General features: G+C 49.6%; 1 long non-coding RNA gene across 2 annotated transcripts; it reads left to right on the top strand.

The window, feature by feature from the left end:
- Window positions 1-4,421: 4,421 nt before the first annotated feature.
- On the top strand, window positions 4,422-6,780 carry LOC109571014 (uncharacterized). 2 transcript variants are annotated; one of them, XR_002182574.2, is made up of 3 exons: window positions 4,422-4,929; window positions 6,403-6,529; window positions 6,673-6,780. It is a non-coding gene; the product is annotated as an uncharacterized lncRNA (long non-coding RNA). The 2 variants fall into 2 exon arrangements; XR_002182573.2 differs by having other exon boundaries at window positions 4,830-4,929; window positions 6,403-6,485.
- Window positions 6,781-10,479: the final 3,699 nt, after the last annotated feature.

Below are 10,479 nucleotides of genomic sequence, written 5' to 3'. Positions count from 1 at the left end.
AGGCCTACCGAGGGCACTGACCGTTCTCCTGTGCTTTTCCGTCAGCCTGGAATGCCCCTCACTTAGATCTGCCTGTTTGGCTCCCTTCCCTTCCACTGGATGTCGGGGTAACTATCACCTCTGCCAGGAAGCCTTCCCTGACTGCATCCATCCCCATTCTGCCTGGATTATTTTCATCTCTGAACTGATCTCCAGGTGAAATGGTCTCTGCTTGCTTATTTCTTATTTCCAACTAGATGGAAACTTCATGAGGGCAGCCTGCATTTCTCTTCTTCCCGGTGATCCTGGGGACCCAAATTGGCACATGGCAGGAGTTCTATGGCACCCCACTCCAGTACTCTTGCCTGGAAAATCCCATGGATGGAGGAGCCTGGTAGGCTGCAGTCCATGGGGCCGCTAAGTAGGACATGACTGAGCGACTTTACGTTCACTTTTCACTTTCATGCACTGGAGAAGGAAATGGCAACCCACTCCAGTGTTCTTGCCTGGAGAATCCCAGGGACAGGGCAGCCTGGTGGGCTGCCGTCTATGGGGTCACACAGAGTAATACACGACTGAGGTGACTCAGCAGCAGCAGCAGCAGGAGTTCTGTGGGCTTTGCTGGTGGCTTGGTGGTGAAGAATCTGTCTACTGGTGCAGGAGACGCAGGTTTGATCCCTGGGTCGGGAAGATCCCCTGGAGGAGGAAATGGCAGTGTTCTTGCCTGGGAAATCCCATGGACAGAGGAGCCTGGCAGCCTACAGTCCCTGGGGTTGCAAAAGAGTTGGACGCGACTGAGCGGCTAAACAACAGCAGCAAAGGTATTCTATAAATAGTTGTTAAGCGAGGGATTGAGGATGAGGGATCCTCAGGTCTGAGAAGTCATCAGGATGGATGGATGGGCAGGTGAATGTTTGCGGGGAAAGAACCTCAGGCCATCTGCAGGCCCTGGAGAGAGGCTTCCTCTGGCTGTGGGGGAACAGGGAGCAGGATCCAGTCTTGGGAGACGGAGTCGGGCAGGCTCAGGGGTGCTGCAGGCAGCCAGGTCCAGGTCAGGGCCAGGGGACCTCTCCTTCCCCAGCTCAGCTGGGGACGTTGGACACCAGTGGCTCCTGATGCAGAGCCAATTCCTGGGTTGGGGGCAGGGTCTCCTGCTGAGCTGCTGGTCTTGGTTGGCACTGGCTGCAGGGACCCGTGTGGTGGAGCAGCAGCCAGGCAGGAGGTGGGTGGGACCTGGGAGTCAGGAGAGAAGGGTGTTTGCTGTGACTTGGCCAGGATGCCCCTTCTCCAGGCCTGGCTTCTCCATCAGTGGAGCTTGTTAAGGGCATCTTTAAGCAGCGAGGAGGTGATCCTAGACAGACTCTAAACTTCTTCTTTAGCAAATGTGAGATGCTTAGTATGGTTCCAAGTGCTGTTCAAGCATGTTCATAACAACCGGTGATGGTCGGGGGGGGGGGGGGTCCTATCACTCACCCCATTTTATAGAAGAGGAAACTGAGGCACAAAGAGGGAAAGCCACTGTCTTAACGTCACACAGCTGGAGCTGGGGTTTGAACCCTTCTTCTGCCTCTGGACTCTGTGCTTTTAGCCCTCCACTCTGCTGCTTGCTTTGAGCTAAAATATTCTGACTCCAAAACCAGAAGGCAGTGGTTAACAAACTCTTGAAAAAGAACTTCTATATAGCCACATTCTTACTCACAAACCCTATATCATAATACAGAAGACAGAACCTCCCTGGCCAAAGTGGGACTTGGGGTCCCAGAGACTCCTGTGCCCAGCATCATCCCCCTGTCACCCACAGACCTCCTCCCAGGGGTTCCAGCTCCAAGTCCTGCTTCATATCCCAAAGACTTTCTATCTCCCTAAAATAGTCTAACATTCTCAACAATTTTTAAAAGTGAGAGACAATTTATGCACAGGAAGTACAGTGAAAGTTGCTCAGTTATGTCCAGTTCTTTGCAACCACATGGACTATACAGTCCACGGGATTCTCCAGGCCAAAATATTGGAGTTAGGTGTTTCCCTTCTCCAGGGGATTTTCTCAACCCAGGGATTGAACCCAGGTCTCCCAGATTGCAGGCAGATTCTTTACCAACTAAGCCACAAGTGAAGCCCAAGAATACTGGAGTGGGTAGCCTATCCCTTCTCCAGCAGATCTTCCCAACCCAGGAATTGAACTGGGGTCTCCTGCATTGCAGGTGGATTCTTTACCAACTGAACTATCAGGGAAGCCCATGTGCAGTAAAATGCACAGATATTACATTGTCTCGGTATAACCACCATCTGAATCAAGTAAACACACAGATATTACATTATCCCCATATAACCACTGCCTGAATCAAGATAAGAAATAGTTCCAGTCCCTGACAGCTCCTACATGTCCCTTTCTAGTGTTTTACATTATTCTAACCTTCTGAGACCCTTAAGTTTTCTGAAGAAGTCATTAAACCGGGAGATAGCGAAGTCTGGCCCACTGCCTGTTTTTTGTAAATAAAGTTTTATTGAAACGCAGCACAACCATTTGTTTACTTATTGCCCATGGCTGCTTTTGTGCTACCAAGGTGGCAGGAAGTGAGTGGTTACAACAGAGGCTGTATGGTCCATAAAGTCAAAACTATTGGATTCTTTAGAGAAGTTCTAAAGCAGAATTTTCTAGGAATATTCTAGGCCTGTGCTATCCAATAGGGTAGCCACAAGCCACATGTGGCTTTTGAGCCATTGAAATGCGGCTCATTTGATTGATAAACTATTTTTTTTAATGTAATGCCAATTAATTTACATTGAAATCGCCACTTGTAGCTTTAGGGCTAAGCAGTAAGACACAGGGAAACTAAAGATTCCAACATCCACACATCCTTGGGGAGATGAACATTTTCAGAAGCACAAATGTATCCCCAGTGTTGGGGGTTACCAGGAGTGACCCCACCGTTTCAGGCCAGCAGCTCTGGGGTTAATGGAGAAGCAACTTGGGACTTGCGGTATTTTCCCCAAAGATGTTGTTCATATTGATAGATTTTTGGATGATGCTCTAGGATTAAAAAAAAGAGAGAGAGAAGGGGGGAGAGAGTAAGGAAAAAAAAAAAAATCAATGCTCGGCTGATTGTACTAGGAAGGGCAGTCGATTGGTGAAAAAGCTGCAGCCGCATATTGGGAAATAGATTTTTCTGCCCTCCAGACATTAGCTTGAAATTCTTTGAAATGAGAGACCACAATCTGTGTCAGAAATGAAAGATTAAGGAGGTTAATATGCTGGGCCTCCCCTCCTCCTTTTTAATTTCCACGTCCCGGGTGCCCTTGGCCTCCTGAGGAAGACACACGGGCTCCTTACACGCTTTCCACCCTTTCTCTCATTCCTCGGGGGCTCACGGAAGGACAGACGCCCCCGTCGCCTGCTCCTGGGGCTGCGTGCAGATGGGAAGGCGAGGTTGGCTGGCCTGTGTTCCTGGGGGTGGACTCGGGGTCTCCAGATTCGATGAGCCGGGAGCCGATGGCTGGGCTCTTGTCGGGATTCTAGCTCCTCCCAGTCCTCCAGGGTCCCTGGGCTCTTGGCAGCCCTACAGCAAGCCCTGGGGAGGCCCTGTGCTGAGGACAGGCCTCCCTCCAACCCCCCAATTTTATGCTACAGATGGGTGTGCATGATATGAAATTCAAATGTGTGAAAACTGAGCAATAAACTCGTGTGTTATACAAAGGTGAAGACTTTATTCCCTGAGAGCTAAACTGAATTATTAAATCCCTGAGCGGACCATGTTTAGGCAAAGTCACTGATGGCCCCTTTTCAGGATTTTATACGTGTCCACTTAGCTTTTGCTCCTCACAGTTCAGCACATAGCCAGCCCACTTTTAATCCAGTAAGCAGCTGATGGAGGTGAGAGATTTGTCACTTTTAAAAAAAAAAATCTTTTTTAAAAAACATTTTTATTTTTTGGCCATGCCACACGGCATGGGAGATTCCTTGACCAGAAGTCGAACCCATGACCCTGCCTTGGAAACTCAGAGTCTTAACCATGGGACTGCCAGGTAAGTCCTGATTTGCCACTTTTGGCCTCTTCCATGGGGTTTCCTTCTGGGGTTTCCAAGAATGCCAGCTTTACAAGATTGTCCCTTCTCAGCCTTCAGACCAGCCCTTTCAGGTGCCTGTCCCCCATTCATTCTAAGACCCTTACAAAGTCAAGGGCAATGTCACAGTCAACCAATCATGCAGAAAGCTTTGCAGAGCACCAGCGAATAGAGAGAGAGAGACGTTTCAGGGAACCCAGGGCCCCAACTGGCCAAGGCAGCCACGTGGGGTGGGCAAAGAGGTACACGAGGAAGAAATTCAGCTCTTGGCGGGCACAGCCAGACACACGGGGGCCGTGCCACTTCTTCCGGTGGCCCAGGGAAAGGGCAATTCTGTCTTGGGTTATAGATCCGGGAAGCACCAAGACCAGCCTTGCTTTTCACTCTGTCCCCTGACCTGCAGCCGCTGCACCTGTCCGGGGTGACTTCTAGTTCAGCAAGTTCCTCGACTCCAGGGTGGCTGTAGCAGCCAGGGGGAGAGGAGGACCAGCCCAAGGATGCTGAAACAGGCTGTAACTGCCAGCTTCAGGCTGGTTCTGGGCAGCCACCGGGATGAAGAGTCCATGCAGGGGAACGTCCCCCCTTCAAGTGTACCCCAGGGCAGACTGAGAAATCAGAGAGACCGAGGCAGAGGACTCTTCCCCTCCACAGGCCAGGTCAAGCCCCCGGGGCTCTCGCTAGTAGCTCTGGCACCTTGTATGCAGCACCTACCGCTTGGCAGCATCTCTTGGTGTCTTTCCTGGGTGGCGTCCAGACCGGAAGCTCCGCCCAGGCAAGGCTGATGTCTGTTGTAACTCTCCACCTGGCTCTCTTGTTCATTGTCATGCAGCGACATGCAGTAGATGTCAGGGGGATGAGCAGACGCATGGAGTCACCATGAGAGTGACAAAGGTAATGCCAGCAGTCATTTATTTAACGCTTACTGTGTACCAGGCTCTCGCCAGCAATCATTTATTTAATGCTTACTGTGTACCAGGCTCTCGCCAGCAATCATTTATTTAATGCTTACTGTGTACCAGGCTCTCACCAGCAATCATTTATTTAATGCTTACTGTGTACCAGGCTCTCGCCAGCAATCATTTATTTAATGCTTACTGTGTACCAGGCTCTCGCCAGCAATCATTTATTTAATGCTTACTGTGTACCAGGCTCTCACCCAGACACTTCCCTGGACTGACCCCTGCAGAAAGGAATCAGCACAGGGAAGGTGCTCAAAGCGTCCTGGTGCCTTAGGGGCTAAACTTCTCTGGGGACCCTGGAGGGACCCCAGGGCTGCCTCCAAACTTCCAGGCCTGCTGGGTTCCAAGTAGAGCCCTGTGTGGGGTCATCCCCAGCAAATGGGTTCAATTTCCCCTTGCTCTGCAGGGGTGAGAGCTGCTCCTGTAAGCACCTCTTGGAGAAGCCCGGGTCTCTGGGGTTACTTTGACCTGGGGTCCAGAGGCCCCAGAAGCTCTGTCTGTCCCTGGGTCTGCCCCATTTCAGCTTGGAGCCCTGGCCTTCTGTCATTCTGGCAGTGTGGATAAAATGGGACAGACAGATTCCCTGGACATGCAGGACTTGGAATTTTATATCAGATCTTGAACTGAAAGGTACATGAAAGATCATTCACTCATTCAGCTGTTCAGTTCTCTTTCTCAGATTCTAGGTAACCGACTGCCCATCTGAAACTTGAATCCTCTTTCAAATGTCTCTGTCAAGTTGGCTTTGCTTGTCTGCCTGCAGTGACAGGGAGCTCACCCCTTAACGAGGCAGGCCTTTGCATCTCTGCACAGTTCTGATGGTTCCAAGTCTTTCCTTAGATTGCTTCCTGGGGACTTTCACTTTCATTTGGTGGCTCTGGGTGTAAGTAAGGAAGTCACTCCCTCTGTCTTATGGAAACAGGGTGGCTCCTGGGTTCCAGGTGTCAGGGACAGACAAGAGAATAAAACAGGCCCTTACTGGCAAGTAGCCCAGGATCTTTTAGAAGAAGTGAGACACACTTAGATCTCACATGGCATGTTATCATCATGCTATAAAACGAACTTGTAAATGCCAGGTTGCTTAACACATGGTTTGTTGTTGCTCAGTTGCTAAGTTGTGTATGACTCCTTGCGACCCCATGGACTGCAGCACACCAGGCTCCCTTGTCCTCCACTAATTCCTGGAGTTTGCTCAAATTCATGTCCATTGAATTGATGTTTCTGTCTCATCATCTCATCCTCTGCTGCCTGCTTCTCCTTTTGCTTTCAGTCTTTCCCATCAGAGTCTTTTCCAGTGAGTCAGCTCTTTGCACCAGGTGGCCAAAGTATTGGAGATTCAGCTTCAGCAACAGTCCTTCCAATGAATATTCAGGGTGGACTTCATTTAGGTTTTATCTCCTTGCAGTCCAAGGGACTCTCAAGAGAAGGAAGGAAGTGGAGGAACCATTCTTATTTGGGCAAACCAAGAAGGGCATCATGGAGGAAGAGGTATTTCCGTTGACTGGAGGGCAGAGAAACTCAGATGAACCCAGGTGGGGTGGGGTCTGCTCCCTGAGAGGAGGTGGTGGGCAGGCAGTTTGGTGAGCTCCAGCTCTGTATGGGGACTGTCAGGGTGATGCTTCAATACATTAACCAGTATCTCCCTTGCTCCCCACCCATCCTTCCTGTATTTCAGGCTGCCACAGGGCATTCTGTATTTTCTGCCTAAGTCGTGGATGTAACAGCGAAGAAAAATAAAAGAGTTAAGTTTGTGGCTTAAAAAATTAAAAAAAATTATTTTTTAGCCCTTCTGGGTCTCTGTTGCTGCGTGGGCTTTTCTCTAGCTGTGGAGGAGGGGCTGCTCTCCGGTTGCGATGCACAGGCTTCCCACTGTGGCGGCTTCTGTTGTCGCAGAGCACAGGCTTGGTAGTTGTGGCCTGTAGGCTTAGTCGCTCCACGGCTTGTGGGATCATACCAGATAAGGGATCGAACCTGTGTCTCTTTCATTGGCAGGCAGATTCTTAACCACTGAGACACCAAGGAAGCCCAAGTCTGTGGCTTTTTGATTTCAAAAGTCTGTCTTAAGTTACTAGAACCTGGCTCTTGAGCTTCAATAGGCTAAGCCTTGAAGGACCCAGGGCACCAAATTCCCAAATGACAACATGGAAGAGTCTTCAGGCAAAAGTGGTTATTGTCGTCCCGGAAGACAGGGTAGGAACTGGGCTGGGGGCAGAGGGAAATGAGATGGTACCCCATGGAGGACAATGGGAACCTTGTCAAGTAAGCACAAGTCATGGGCCTGTAGTCAAACATGTTGTCTTTTGAGAGGATGCAAAGATTGACGAGGGTGAAAAAAGCAATGGCGGATATCTCACAAATACCTTGTTACACGAGTCTGGGAATTTGTTCCCACCGCGTCATAGCCTTGTTGCTAATCAGAATTTTCTCATGTCAGTCCAGGGCATATGGAAAGATCTTTCTCTCTTCCGCTGGATTTGCTAAGCTACCCCAAGGGGAGTTGGCCTGAGAACAAAGTCAATCAAAAGGAAAGTTGACTTGAGAGACAGACAGCAACTTACACAATGCTACATGTCAATGATGTCTCAATAAAACTGGAAAATAGAAAAAAAAGAAAAGAAAGAAGAGAGAGGAAGGTTCTTGTTGGCATTGTTGAAACCCTGGGTCCAATCATACCTGAAGGTGTAGTTTCAGAAAATTTTCAGATGTGTGTGAGAAAACAAATTATTCTCATTTGCTTGTTTCTTAAGTTACGATGAGTTGAGTTTCTGTCACTTGCAACCAGGAGTCCTGATAATACCATCTATCAGTAGGGATTTGAGTGGAGGGGGAGGGTGGCCCGGTATGGAGCCGGGCAGGACACTTTCTCATTCAAGTTTCCCCTCTGCTCTGTAAACTTGGGGAGGGCTCTTATTTTGTAATCAGGATGGCTGAAACTCAGAGAAGGCATGGCTCAAGACCAGGACTCATGTCACTGTCATGGCACAGCTGAGGTTTGAACACGCTTGGCTTTATAATTCAGATCCTCTCAATACCCAGATGTGACCCTCCTGTGGGCTGCCCCGCTGCTGATGGTGCAGAGAGAAGATGGGGAAAGGGGGTGTCTGGGGTATGCACGGAGTCTTGGAAGTGAGCCACTCTGCTGCTCGCATCTGGATGGGAGAGTGAAGCAGATGGCCCATCTGACTCCACCACATCGTGTAACTTTATGGCGTCGGCAGGTTCTCCTCCCCGCTGCGTTTATAGGGATGTCTTCAGGATTTCCTTTTTGATATATGAGAAAGGCTCATTGGCTGGGTGCTGCCTGCCCCCACCCCCAACCCCATCGGAGGGTAATCTGTGAGTAAATCACATCAAACCAGCAGCAAGTGTTTGCACGGGACCCGTGCCCTGTGCGTGCTTTGGGATAAATCTTCCGAGTAACGTGCTTACATGGATGACCCTGGGGACCAAGTAGCATGAAAAGGTCAAGTGCAAGGGGCAAAAGGGAACTTGTCCTTTGTTCCTGCTCTGAACCAGAAGACAGAGTAGGAAGAAGATGGGAGGAGGGTATGTATATTCGTTTCCCAAGGATGCTGTAGCTGAGTACCCCAAATTGGAGAATGTCAAACAACAGAAATTTATTCTCTTATAATTCTGGAGGCTAGAAGTTTGACCTCAAGGTGCCCACGGGGCTGTGCTCCCTCTGAAGGCTCTAGGGGGAGAATCCTTCCTTATTTCTTCTGGCTTCTGGTGGTTGCTGGCACCCTTCTTTCTTGGCTCATAGATCCATCACTCCAATCTCTGCTTCCTTTGTCACCAGGCATTCCCTCGGAGTGTCTCTGCCTCTGTATCCAAAAAACAACCCCCTGTCTCTTCTCAGGACACTAATCACCAAATAAGAGCCTTGTCTTAACTTGGTTACACCTGCAAAGACTCTATTTCCAAGTACAGCTGCATTCTGAGGTTCTGGGTGGACCTGAATTTTGAGGAGGGGGCACTAGTCAATCCAGTCCAGAGGGTGACAGGGCAGTTCTTGCACAAGGAAGGGGCTTGTCTGAAGGTGGGAGGGGCTTCAGAATGTGCACATGCCCCTTTAAGGGATTTCCTGAAGATAAATCTCATAGCAGCTTCTGTTCATCTGGACAAATAGTTATATAGGCTGAATGAAAGCTCTCTCCATAACCCAGCAACTTCACCCCCAGGAACAGCCCCACTCGGGATGAGTCCTGCGGTCATCGGAAGACAAGCACAGAATGTTCACAATGGAATTATTTATCTCAGCTGAAAACTGAAAATGACCAAATGCCTGCTTCAGTAGACTGCAAAAACAGCTTCAGTTCTTGGCAGCCCCTTTCATTAAGAGGCAGAGTCTGTTTCTTCTCCCTCTTTGGGGCTGGTCTTCTTATATGCTGTGGCCAGTAGTGTGTGGCAGAATGTGTGTTTCTTTCAAGCCCAGATTTCCAGGGGCCTTACACATTTCTCCTTGTTCTGTGGTCACCGCGTGAAAAGTCCAGTCTAGTGGTTTGGAGGATGAGAGATGGGTGGAGCAGAGATATTCTTTCCCAGCTGACATCATCCTAGACCTGCCAGCCCCGGCTGCAGATGGCAGACACGTGAGTGAACATGTGAGCGAACCCAGCTGATATCAGCCCAGCCCAGCCCAGAAGAACAACCCAGCAGATTCCAGTCCAAATCAACCAACAGAAGCGTTTGCTAGTCAGGTGGCTGTTGTTTTAAGACACTAAGCTTTGGGATGCTTTGTTACACAGCAATAGCTAATTGATACATTGACGTGTGGTGTTGGAGAGGACTCTCCAGAGTCCCTTGGACTGCAAGGAGATCCAACCACTACATTCTGAAGGAGATCAGCCCTGGGTGTTCTTTGGAACGACTGATGCTAAAGCTGAAACTCCAGTACTTTGGCCACCTCATGCGAAGAGCTGACTCATTGGAAAAGACCCTGACGCTGGGAGGGATTGGGGGCAGGAGGAGAAGGGGTCGACAGAGGATGAGATGGCTGGATGGCATCACCGACTCGATGGACATGGGTTTGGGTGAACTCCGGGAGTTGGTGATGGACAGGGAGGCCTGGTGTGCTGCAATTCATGGGGTCGCAAAGAGTCAGACACGACTGAGCGACTGAACTGAACGCAGGATGTAGAGAGACCTCAGATACCATGCAGAGCAAAAGCAGCTCAGCCAAGAAGAATGCATGCTATATGATTCCATCAATACATAAAGTACAGAAATAGGTAAAAGTAATCTATGATGAGATAAGTCAGGAAAGTGCTCGCCCTCGGGGGACAGTGACTAGCAGGGGGTGTGAGGGGGCCTTCTGGGGCTGGTCACCTGGGAATGCCCACCAGGGGAAACTTTGTTGAGCTGTGTGCCTGCAATGTGTGCATTGCTATGTAGGTTATACCTTGGTAGAGATGAAAAAAAAATGCCAATTCTCTTGTTTCTTTTCTCATTGCCAGTGAGCCAATGGGATTGCATCTTATGT

Source organism: Bos indicus, chromosome 17 (assembly GCF_029378745.1).
Source record: "Bos indicus isolate NIAB-ARS_2022 breed Sahiwal x Tharparkar chromosome 17, NIAB-ARS_B.indTharparkar_mat_pri_1.0, whole genome shotgun sequence".
Classification (NCBI taxonomy): domain Eukaryota; kingdom Metazoa; phylum Chordata; class Mammalia; order Artiodactyla; family Bovidae; genus Bos; species Bos indicus.
The sequence above is the reverse complement of the archived record's forward strand: the minus strand, read 5'-3'. Positions and strand labels throughout refer to the sequence as shown.